Here is a 13,132-nt window from a genome sequence, read left to right on the forward strand (position 1 = left end):
ATAGTTTTATATCATGACTTGAAAAATGAAACTATATGTTTTTGATCATGAAGTGTTTTGTTTATTTTGTTTGTTAAGGAGGTTTAGAATGTTTTTTCTTATCTTTGCACACAACCAACGATGTCTGTTGGATATTCAATGAGACATTTTTCAATGTTCGGGACCATTAAATAACAAAGATGCTGAAAGAGCTCAGACTACGTTGATGTCCTGCTGGTGCACTGGACCAGCTGCTCACCCCCTGAGTAATGCCCTTTGCCAATCCTGCCCTTACGGGTGGATGCAGTTTGTTTGCAGCCAAAAAAGGGCACAAAAGAGCAGGGTGAGCCTATGAAATGAAAATGTTTATGCACATTTCTTATGGTCATGATGCGAGCGACAGGTTGTAGTGAACAATTCTAGAACAGATAAGCATATATAAGGGTGAATTACTTTGACATTTTTCAACCCTGCCAAATCTTGCAGACTGTGCAAGGGGCTCGTGAGTGTTGGTTTCGTGATAAGTACGCTCTTTTTGCAGAGACCTGACTCTTGAAATGAGATAATCAGAGTGCAGTTTATGTAAGTGTCCTATTGGGCATCATCACAGGCACTTTTGTATCATGTGTACATCCCTGTGCACATCATTTCTGTGTGGTCAGTAAAGAGCTGGTACTTGCAGCTTGTTAATGACGTAAGGACGCATCACCAACCGTAGGTCCTAAGTGCGTGCCGCTTCCACTAGCCTGACAAATACTTCATGATACACTTACCACATGCACGTACATTGTACGTTTCATTTTCAGGATGTCCCTTGAGGTGGTCGTTTGAGCATCAAGGGAACTACAACACACACCTGCGCTCCTCTTAAAAGCTCCTGTCTATAATAATAATAATAATAATAAATTTTATTTCAAGCGCCTTTCAGGTCACCCAAGGTCGCTGTACAAGGTTAAAATAAGAAAAACAGAATAAAACGTCAATAAGAAATTATCAGAGTAAAACATGAGTAAACATAAAGACATAGTAAAAATCAAAAATAAAATAAATAAATAAATAAAAACATTTAAGAAAGATACATAAAAAATTATAGGATAGAAAAACAGACAGACAGACAAATGAGGTTGCGATAACTGAATGGATTAACTGTATGATTGTTTGAAGAGATGGGTCTTAAGTTTGGATTTGAATAGTGGCAGTGTGTCGGTGTTCCGTAAATCTGGAGGAAGAGAATTCCACAGCTGAGGGGCAGAGCGACTGAAAGCTCTGCCCCCCATGGTGGCAAGACGGGCAGGTGGGACATGGAGTTGGAGAGAGGAAGTGGAACGGAGAGATCGGGAGGGAATGGAAATGTGAAGAAGATCAGAAATGTAGGGTGGAGCCAGGTTATGGAGTGCTTTGAAGGTGATGAGGAGAATCTTGAAACTAACCCTTTGTTTTATGGGAAGCCAGTGTAAGTTTTGGAGAACTGGTGTGATGTAGTGGGATAACGGGGTCCTGGTGATAATGCGGGCTGCAGAATTTTGAAGAAGCTGCAATTTTTTGAGTGTTTTATTGGGCAAACCAAACAGGAGGGAATTACAATAATCGATCCGAGAAGTGACAAGACTATGAACAAGTACAGCAGTTGTATGAGGTGTGAGAGAAGGGCGGAGACGAGATATATTGCGAAGATGAAAGTAAGCAGAACGGGTGATGTTATTAATATGAGATTGGAACGAAAGTGAGCTGTCGAGGATGACACCCAGACTCTTTACCTGGGGGGAGGGAAGAACAGAGAAGTCATTGACAGAGATGGAGAAGCTATTGGATTTGGAAATAGTGGATGGAGTGCCTACAAGGAGGACTTCAGTTTTGGAACTGTTGAGTTGCAGAAAATTTGAAGAGAACCAGGAATGGATTTCTTGCAGACAGAGGGTAAGGGAGGAAGGAGGAAGTGATGAGGAGGGTTTCGTAGAAATGTAGAGCTGGGTGTCGTCCGCATAGCAATGGAAATTAATGTTGTGTTTATGGAAGAGAGAACCAAGAGGGAGGATGTAAATGATGAAGAGAAGGGGACCTAGGACTGAGCCCTGGGGAATACCAGCAGAGAGTGTGAAGGTGTTTGACATATGAGGTTTAATATGGATAAATTGACTACGGTCTGATAAGTATGAAGAAAACCAGGACAGAGGGGTGTGAGAAATACCAATAGTTTGAAGTCTGTGAATAAGAATATTGTGGGAAATGGTGTCAAAAGCAGCAGTCTATGACCCTCCATAACCCGCAGCACCCGTACAGGTTAACCTCCAGCTGCCTTTGACTAAGCAAATGTCCAGACTGCTTGTTGTTCTCTTGGAGTCAGTACTTTTGAGTTTATCCATCTTCGTTTGTTTTCCCTTGCAGAAACAAAAACTCCCGCTTTGCCATGACAGGAGCTCTGTGACTGTGTGCTCATCTGCCTTGTCCGTTGCAGTTGCATTTATGAATGTTGGTCCTTTCATTTCTGGAGTTACTAACCTGCCGGTTACTCTTCCTATATTTGTTTAGTTTGACACACAAAGCAAATGTTTCATTTGTTTTTTCAATCTCATGAGAACCCAACTCATGAGAAAAGGAGATTTCTGTTCGCTGTCATCTTTTGGTTGCTCAGTACAACAGAAACCCTGGATATTTCCAGTGATTGATTTGAACCTCAGAAGTAAACAGTTCAATAAATCCTTTTCATTATTCATCAGAGCCTAAGCCTGGGATGGGAACCAGGAATGACAGTCAGCTACAGTCTGAGGTTAGCAGTCGTAACAGCAGTCACCAAGACAGAGGGAAGCTGTAGAGTCTCTGGGGGTTCTTGGACAAAAACAGAAATCTATTATTTATTTCTTACTCCATGAGCTGTGGGTGCAGATGGTGATGACGCCGCAACAAGGAAGCCTGCAGCATTCCAGAGAGCTGGTGCTATGACAGGGAAACTGTTGCCCTGGGCTCACACGGCATCCAGTCCAGCCTCTCTGGTGCTTCGAATCCTTTTCGTTGGCTTCAAATTTTGGTGGGACACCGAGCGAGCCGGAGCACTTTTTTGTGAAGTTGGGGCAAATTTTTTTTTTTTAAACTTGTCCTGTCCAACAGCTAGGCAAACAGATGAGAACTGAGGGCCTTTTCTGTTGGACATATTTTATTTTAACAAGAGGGGTTATTAATCTTCAGACAAACCAAAGGTATGTCTGAATAAACCCCTTTTGTAATTGAGGCCAAACTTTATTAATTTCAATCATGTTTGAAAATCTTTGGTGTTGGACCGGACGGAAAAGGAAAGAAGGGAAGAAGAGAGAGGGATGTTAGAGAGGGGGGGGGGGGGGGTAGGAGGGTGATAATAGGAGGGGAAGGGGGGTAAGACCATGAAGCAGCATAGAGCAGACAGGTTTACTGGTTGTTTATCGTTACGGTACGGTTCAAATGTAGTACAAAAAGGGCGGGGCCTGTTCACACACACTCAAATATTATCAACACACCTGCTAGCTGCAAAAATGTCCACATGTCAACATGTACACAAAACAGATAGTGTTCACACACGCATACTTATGCCTTAAAACCAACTAGTGTGAAATCTTTCATTCATTCAATCATGCAAACTATTAGTGCAAAGGTGAGCTAACACCTGTGCTCAGGTGAGTGTTTATGTTCTTCTAAAATGGATGGTGGAATGTGAAAAGAAGGAGGAGGAGCGCCCAGCCACCCCCACACCCCCACCGCAGCAGCAGCGGCAGCCGGAATTCCCCCAACGCCATACGGGAACAGGCAGGGAACAACCGCCCCCCGGGCGACCAAGACCGCCACCCAGGCCAGGGCCAGCAGGACTGTCGCAAGGCCCCCAGAGCCAGAGAGCAGGGAGGCGCGGAGGGAAAGAGAGCGCTGCCCCAGCCCAGCCAGGAAATCAGCCCCCCCGCCGCGCCCGGAGAGCCCAACGCAGGGCCCCACCGGAGAAGGACGCCCACAGCCCCAAACGAGCACCCCACCACCACCCAGGAGTTCCGCGCATCCCCCCGCCCCGACCCCAGGTACGAGCCAGGACCCCCCAAGGGAGACCCGCTCCGCACTCCAGGCAGCCACCCACCCGGCCCACGGTTGGTCCAGGTAGGAGCAAGGCAGGGGCCCGCCGCCCCCGCCCAGGAGGGGGGAACCCCGGGGAAAAAAGGGTGGCCCACAAGGGGTGTTATAAATATGGCCCGACCAGGCTCGGCCATGTTGGAAGTTTGGCGGGGCCCAGCGCCCAGGGGCAAGGACCAGGACCCACCCCCCAGGGACACGAACACCCCCGGCTCAGGTGTAATATGAACCCCCCCACCGTGCGGAGAGAGCACCGCCGGGCCCAGGGAGCCGGCACCCAAGGGACACGGCCGCCATCGCCAAGGGGCCCGCACCCCCCACCAGGGAAGGGGTAGGGGACAGATGGACCCAGGTCCCACCTTCCTTGTAAAATGTGTGTGCGTGCATGGGTGTTTGAGAGGGTGTTTGTGTGCATGTGTGTGTGTTTATGTTTGAATGTATATATTGAAGGGGGAGGGGTGTGTGTACTAAGGGGGTTGCAGTTAAAATTGGCGAGTAGGGCACTAAGGGGACATCTCCTGATTACTCACAGTGATGTCCCCTCACCCTCCACACCAAGGGGCCCTAAATGTCTAAGGTGCGGTTAAAATTGGCGGGTAGGGTGCCAGGAGGACATCTGCTGCTTGCTTGCAGTGATGTCCAAGCACCCCCCCTACCAAGGACCCTATATGTCTACGGTGCAAATAAAACCGAAAGAGGGGGGGCCCACTCCATACGGCAACCATAGGAGGGGGGCCACTGCCAAGTAGCCCCCCCCCAAGGTGCATCGCAGGCTAGACCCCCCACCCCCTCACCCTAATATGATGTTATATGAGGAAGGGGGTAAGTTGGGGACAGCTGGTAGACTGTCCCCCGGTGGTCAAACAGCCGTCCCCCAGTTTGGGCAAGTTGGGGCAAATTAAATTACCTAAATCGGAACCCATGCGAGCGAGTGTAAAGTGCATCCGGTACATTTTTTCAAAATAAAACCTAATAAAACATTAGAACATTTCTGCTGACACAGGGTCACAAAGTGTGAGGTAGAGCATCATATCGGTCATTTAACACCACGGACGATGAGAGGCTGATTACAGAGGTCCAGAACCACCACCTCCTTTTCTGATACTGTTCATGCTTTTCATTAGGACAACGGCAGAAATGACAGAGCGGTGGTGCAGCCATCTGTAGCCAATGTGAGTCATGTGCCGTAGCCCCGGTTGCTTCACCGGAGCTGGACTGGATGAAGTGTGAGCCCCCCTTTCTTCCAGACTGAGAATGAATAGGAAGAGGCAAAACTGAAAATCCAAACTGAACCGAGTCATTAACAGGAGTTCTGTCCAGACGAGGAAACAAATCTAATGTCCACCATCAAAGGTTTAAAACCTTCGGGCAGAAAACGGTCAAAGCAGGACTTGGTTGAAAGGGAGAAATATGAACACATGCAACTTCCTCAGCAGTCAGGAGAATCAAACACTGATGGATGCTGCTTCTTACACAGGGAGAGTCACAAGTGGTTTTAATGATCCGATTACCTGGCAGGTGGAGGTGGAGCAGCTAAGGACAGATGAAATACAAAAAAACAGATGTAATCTGTTGGTCCATAATACACCATTATGAGACAGTCTGGCCTTACTGTAGAGATCTGTACTGAATTGGAGCATGGTGATCTGGAATGACATGACGACACTGACTTTAATCTCCTTCTATGTTCCAAGTCCTTTCCTTTAGTCCCCATATTGACACAAACCTGGCCTTACTAAATATTACGGTTCATTCAAAGGTCACTGAAGGCAGGTGCTAGAAAGGAGTCATTTCCCAATGACTCCCAGTCAGTCATTTATTGGTTTATCCTCCAAACCCACTTAGTCCTGGTCAGGACCACAGGGATGCTGAAGCATTCACAGCTACTGACAGTTTGCCAGTCCATCCAACATTTTCTTTAGTGCCTAGTTTTTTATTTATTTATAACACATCCGGTTATGATTAATTATGTTCATATCTAGCCAAAAGCAGTACAGCCCTAGCCCTTGCACTGCTTCTTTCTTAACCTTTGGACACTATATGCAGATTGATTTGAAAAAGGTTTCTGTTCGTAACAGAGCTGTTTTAGACCACTTCAATTCAGCATCCAGTGGGAATAATATAAATAAAATAATATAATATTAATACAAGTGTTAAAACTGTCAGGGCCATGACATCCATCAGATACATACAGTTGCAGGAGCAGAGCTGATTTTGGAAAGCCTATTTCTTAGCAAACACAAATGCCATTATCCTTTATTGGGTGCTGAAAGCTAAGCTGCCTCGATTGTTGCAGGCTTCCTTCTCATATGAGGATGGAAAAAAAGTTTTTAATGTCAACACGAATGAGGCAGTCAGCACACACTCACGCACCCTCTCCAGGGACATTTCTACGTCACTTTTAATATCCTCAAGTTGTGCATGGGAATATAAAAAAGGGCAAACAAAAGCATCTTCCTCTGGCAGGATTTGTTTTTTTTTTTTCCTGTTCAGAGATGATTGCTGTCAGGAATCCCTGAAGCATTCGTAAAGTTAATGTTAAAGGGAAGAATCTGAGCTGTGCCTGCACCTTCATGACTTAACTGTCTAAAGATCGTCTCTCCATGCACAGATGTTTTGATTGGCCAAGGCAAATATGTCATAACTACAGCTAAAAGCTTGTCTGCAGTTCACGTAAAACAGCTCCAGCTTTGTGAACTGCAGGCATGTTAACTTGAAAACTGTTGAGGAGTTTGGATCTCTATAAAAAAAAGCGTGGCTTTGCCTTTGGATACATTAGTAGTCGTGTTAAAAAAGAGACTTGCAAAAATATTATTAAATATTTTTGTAGTATGATTTTATTAAAAGACATGTTCTATATTTGATGTTCAGTTCAGATTGTTGTCATGTGTTTTCATTTTTATTTGTTGAAAGTTTCTGTTCTGTGTTTTATTATACACTTAATGAATAAAAATCTGTCTATTTCCAGATTGTTTGTACAATCAAACATATCATAAAAAAGGATGAATATCGGTGATTCTGGCCCTGCAATTACTTGGTAACCAATTGATGCTTAAATTCCCAATATCCCCCACCTCTACCATAAGGGGTGTGTTTTACAAGGTTTAATTTTTGCTACATTGCAGCATGATGAAAGAAATTAAAATGTTTTTTTTTTTGGTTAAAGCTATAACATAAACAAACAAGATATACTTACACATTCAGTCATTTTTTGTTTTGTTTACTTGACTCTCACCTTGGGTATGTTTTAATGTGGAGCTACAATCCAAAATTGCTTTTAGAAACAAGACTGACTGTACAAATGAACACGTATGCAGTTTGATTTGAATGTTGAAAGATTCTAATAAGAGCCGTACATTGCTGTGTAGCTGCATTTAAAAACAGACCAAAAGCCACAGTACATCCAATCTTGTGTTGCCTGCACACATTAGGTTACATACTATTGCATCTAGACGATTTTATTTTTGATTTAAAAAAGTATAAAGTAAAATGTAGAAAAAAATGCTACTTTAAATTTAAGTATTTGAGTTGCAACAGACACTAACAACTGTATAATACTGCAGGATTTTTTAAAATGATTTTGAACACCTAATTGAAACCTTAAGGTGTGATGCCTAGTCTAAACCGATCCTCCATTTATTTAGGGATACAACGGATCACCAAACTCACGGTCCGGATTGTGTCACAGTTTAAACAATCAAGGGATGTCAGCCTCTTTACTGCGTCCTGCTGCAACAAGTCTGTCTCCTGCCACAGAGCGGGACAGCAAGTCCTCAAACTGGCTCACAGAGAGACGGATGTACGTAGGGCGGAAAGCTGCCGTCATTCAGACGCACCTGAGGACGCCTGGATGATGTCATGAACCCAGACATGCACACGTGCACTGCACTCAAAAAACTGAATTATCACTGCTGTTGGATATAAATAATATTATTACGTTTGAATTACTTAAAATTGTGAGTTTCTCATATCAACTTGAATCAGTTGTGTTGTTTCAACGTAAAAATGTACGAAGCCAAGTTTACTTGACTCTTTTAGTTTCCCCAACTTAACTCTGTTATGTTAGCCTAACATCCCATGAATGTTGCGTCATCAAATTCAAAGTCACGCGAGACTTTGTGACTCTCGCCACACGTCTTCTCGTTCTAACGGAAGCAGCAGACACTGTGCCATCTTTCAAAACTATTTCCATCAAAGCCACATAAAAGCGGTAAGTGACATATTTAATGCCATTAACTTTGATAAAACAAAGTTGTTATACTGTTTTTTATGTCATGTTGAGGTGGAGACTGAAGTGTAATTTCATTTTAAGCTGCTAATTTATGCACCGGCGTGGACTGACGTTTTTGTATGAAATATATGATTCTGTAAGAGAACGAAGTTGTTTTGTAAGTGTGCTGAAACGAGTATCAGGTTAGGATCAGGGAGGACAGCTTATACAACAAAAATACCTAACAGTCGAGTTTTATGAACGCAAATGTGAGTGCTAGCTAGCTTAAACGCAAGTTCTTTGAAGTTGCTAACAATGATTGACAGGAGTGGGGGGAGGGCGAGTTGAGCACCGACTTGTCTCTCCACCATCTTTTTTTTGACTACACATGCAGCTACATGCTCCTTTTTAAAAGTATTTAAACGTAAGTACGGATTTCTGATTAATTGTGAAGGAATATAGATAAGTATTTCAGAAAATTGGGAACATCAAAGCCAAAAGGCCATCCAGCAAAAACTGTGACTTTTGTAATTCTGTTTGAGGTAACCATTAAGCTGTCATATTTGTCTTGTGTTGTTATTTTTTTCCTAGGTAACTGTGCAGTCTTCACACGCATTACAACAATCCCACTTCATGTCTCATCTGGGACTGGACCGCTATTCTGAAAAGATGCAGTTTTCCACAAGAAAGGAGGCGCAGCTGGATCCAAAATAGCCGAAATTGTATCTGTGGCTGACCAGGTGTGTATATAGTTATTAGCAAATATTAAGTACAGTATATTGATATCCCAGCATCATCCTTGTAGTAACACAAATAATGTAACACTGGAGTACTCAGCTTGGTGTCTCTCATACTTCCCTACACAGTTATCTTGTTTCCATAATCTTGTAATAATGTATTCAGTTTTATGTGTATTTTGTCAATTTTTATAGAATATTTATGTTTTTTAAATATAAAACATCCTGTTTTATCCTGCATATTTTAATTGAAAATATTTGGGAACCCCAAAACATAATTTCCTCATTATGGGACTACTTTTAGATGTCTTTGGGAGGGGGGTGATAGGTAGAAAATTTATGGGGGCCTTCTTGAATTCTTTTGTCTTGTAAAAACCAGCAATATGTTTATAAAGCCTGTTTCTCATTGTACTTTGCAGAATAATTCGATTGTAAAAAGAAGTGGCATCCCCCGAGCCCTTGAAGCATATCTTAATGAGGACCCTGCCAAGCTAGTGTATGAGTATAAAGTAAGTTATTTTATGCCCTTTTTTGTACATGAACAGCACTTTTATACTAGTACACTTCCTGTAGAGATGGTATTATGGTAACCTGAGATCTGAAACAAGGTCAAAGCTTTCTTGACTTTTCAGTGCATGTACAAGGATTCATTTTGTAGCTGAATCAATTATGGTGAGTTGTATCCAGCTCAGCGTTGTGGTAGAGTGTCCGCTCTGTAACTGTAAAGTTGTAAGTTCAAATCCAGGCTGAGTCAACACCCAAGACTAAAAATGGGACCCAATGCCTCCCTGCTAGACTAAGCCCAGAGCGCGGCTGTGTCTGCAGCTCACCGCTCCCCCAGGGGAGGGGTCAAATGCGGAGAACAGACGCATAACGTTACAGCTAATTTGACTTTAACTTTGAAATGATTTATGGTTCATGAGCTGTGTGATTTAGTTGATACTGTACGATTATGGAAGTTGTTTTATTTTCAATCTTTTAATATTCATTCTGAAATTTCAAAGCTTTGACTTTTCTGATTTTTTTTTTTTTTTTTTTTTAACCATTGAATTTAAAAACGGCAAAATGTTACGCTCAGAAATATTAGCTTTTATCTTTAATATATCAGTGTTTTTAATTTCGAGACTCAAAATTTCGATGGTCCACAAATTCGATGGAAAAAAATTCGTAGGTTAAACATGCGCGTTTGTCCCAGTGGCACAGCTGTCTCACCAGAACAACTAATCAATCTGAGAATACCTTGATATTCAGCCAATCACATCATGACACCAACGTAACGTCAGCGTTTGCTATGTTCTATTGGAGCCCAATATGGCAGCAGAAATTGCTTTATATCTCCTGATTCTCTCCTCATTTACATAGTTTTATTGGTCACAAAACGTGTCACCTTTCTTGTAATTTTTTTTAAAATATTTTTTTCTGAGGCATTCAGCCGTTAAAACTTTTAACTACCATATTTTCACTGGGTTATTGGGCGCAGTCTCAGTTATGGCAGATTTTTCAGTATTTGACACATACAAAAGTCGCACCAGATGTTGGGCATGTTACACCTGTAAAACATGAATGCTATTGTTGTTGAACTTTCTGACTGTGGTCGGAAAATGCAGGAAGGATCCTCTCCAGGGCCTACGGTGGATTTTTTAGAAGGAGCAACCACGAATTACCAGATAGCAACTATCTGATGGGTTTACAAAAGAAATCACCACACTTACATTTTCATCATCCAATCACAAACACACAGAGACATACATATAGTTAGCTTTAAGATGAAAACATAAGTGTGGTGATTTCTTTTGTACACTCGTCAACACATAATATAAGGCGACAGTTGCTATCTGGTTAAAGATGAACTAGTTAAACTTTTAATGGCTGAATGCCACTGAAAGAAATATTTAAAAATTTACAGGAAAGGTGACACGTTTTTAAGACCAATAAAACTATGTAAATAAGAAGAGTCATGCTGCGTCATGATATGATTGGCTGGTTATCAAGGTATTCTCAGATTGATAAGTTGTTCTGGTGAGACAGTTGTGCCACTGGGACAAACGCGCATTTTTAAGCTCTGAATTTTTTTCCATCGAATTTGTGGACCATCGAAATTTTGAGTCTCGAAATTAAAAACACTGAAATATTAAAGATAGAAAATAAAATTTCAGGGCGTTTCTGTTTTTAAATTCAAAGGTTTAAAAAAATCAGAAAGAAAATTCAAAGCTTTAAAAATGCAGAAAGACTGGCGACCTGTCCAGGTTGTCCCCTGCCTTCGCCCACAAGTGGCCGGGATAGGCTCCGGCAGCCCCGTGACCCCGAAAGGGAAAAACGGTTAAGAAAATGAATGAAATAGGATGAATATTAAAAGATTGAAATATTTCAGAATCTGATTGAATTAAAAACTTCCTTACACGGTTTTAGAAACATTTAATTGAAGCACCCTTTTCTCTGTATGTTTTTTAGAGCGAGAACCCTGACGAAACAAGTGCAAAACTGGAACAGATCATGATGGGAATCTATGTGATCAAACATCCAGGTGAAGATGCTGCTCAGTAACCAGAGGACTTTGGGATCAACGTTGAAGGTGTTGCAGTCCTTCATGAACTCAAAGATGTTGCCAGTGCTCATGCACTACCGTTTGGCCTCGTGCATGACCTTAACCTGAGCAACCCTCCTGACCTCAAGTACACTTTTGAAAATATTCAAAAGGTCCTCATGGAGCTGGAGTCACATCAGCTTTTTCATCTAAAGTCCAGATGTTGAAGAATAAGCTGCTGAACTAATGTCCTACACACACAGTTTTTGTTACCTGGGACATTGTTCATTGTGGTTGGAGATTTTGGCATTTTCCTAAAACCTTTTATGTTGCTTTCTGCTGATTGGCTATACCTGTTAACTTTTTTATCAATAGTTTTTTTATGGAAAAGCCTGTTTTGATGATGTTGTGGTCAAACTCTAGAAGGTGCTGTTAAGACTAATTTCATTGCTGTTACACCCATTGTTCATTGTGCATGAACATTTGGGCATTTTCTGGCTGGACCAGTTGACTGTTTTGTAAACTGTTTTTTAAGGAAAAGACTATTTTGCTTGTTGGCTGTCTAAATAAAAGGGATATTATGACTAATTTTGTCTATTTTCATTTCTCCCTTCCATCTTACAAGCTTTATAAATATACTGGTAGGTATTTTGTAGGAAAAAGTAAAGTCAATTAAGTTCAACTTGACTGCACTGCTGAGTTATTCTTACTCAATAACATTGTATAGCTTTAATGTATATTCATTATATTGGCTTGACTTAACCCTTTTACATAAGTTCAATGTGAATGTTGAACATAAAAACAAAGCAATCCATCTAAGTAGCACCAACTTAAGAAAGCCTTGTACAACGAACTTAACTGAGATGAGTAAATCGGAAGTAAACGATTGCAGTAATACCTACTTGACAGACTTATGTGGAACCACTTGACATAACATTGTTAAGTAAAGCGAACAGCTTTTTTTTTTGAGTGTGCTCCTCCATCATCCTCTCCGTCCTCCATGATGAGGTCAGGAAGAACTTTTGATGGTAGCTCCTCCCACACGCGGCGGGAGCTTCAGGTTTGTTAAAACACGTCTGGACAAGTTTGACACGTGCTAAAGCGAGGACGGGGAATTTGACGGCAGATCGCATTCAACACCACACAACTGTTTTAAATGCTGCGCACATGTGGGTGGGAGGTGTGGTAATCTGCGGCACATGTGTGTGCCAAACCGTGGCTTGTGATCCATATGGATCACAGATCAGCCATGATTCGTTACACCCCTACTTAGCTCTAAAGCTGATGGGGAATCTGGCTTTATCAGGAATAAACCAAGTCTTTACAAAGAATGCAGGTCCTCACAATGTTAGCAGAAAGGCCAAAAAAGGTCCTACAGAAAAACCCATCTAATGAAAGGTTATCTATGAAGGGTTAGTACACTGAGATCTTATTACTTCTTTCACTGTTTGACTTCCTTTCTTTTTTTTCTCATGTCTCTATGCTTTTGTGTATAGAGAGTAACTGAGTTGTGCATGTGTGAATGCTCGTGTGTTTGTGTGTGCATGTTAGCCCAGTTGCAGTGTGATAGAGGAGACTAAACCTCCAAATGAGCCGCAC

At 42.0% G+C, this 13,132-nt stretch overlaps 1 long non-coding RNA gene across 1 annotated transcript; it reads left to right on the top strand.

Moving 5' to 3' along the window:
- The first annotated feature begins 7,979 nt into the window (after nt 1-7,979).
- LOC105358694 lies at nt 7,980-12,119 on the top strand. Its single transcript, XR_002872418.1, has 4 exons — nt 7,980-8,272; nt 8,864-9,012; nt 9,429-9,518; nt 11,461-12,119. It is a non-coding gene; the product is annotated as an uncharacterized LOC105358694 (long non-coding RNA).
- Nucleotides 12,120-13,132: the final 1,013 nt, after the last annotated feature.

The sequence above is a fragment of the Oryzias latipes genome, chromosome 20, assembly GCF_002234675.1.
Source record: "Oryzias latipes chromosome 20, ASM223467v1".
Lineage (NCBI taxonomy): Eukaryota > Metazoa > Chordata > Actinopteri > Beloniformes > Adrianichthyidae > Oryzias > Oryzias latipes.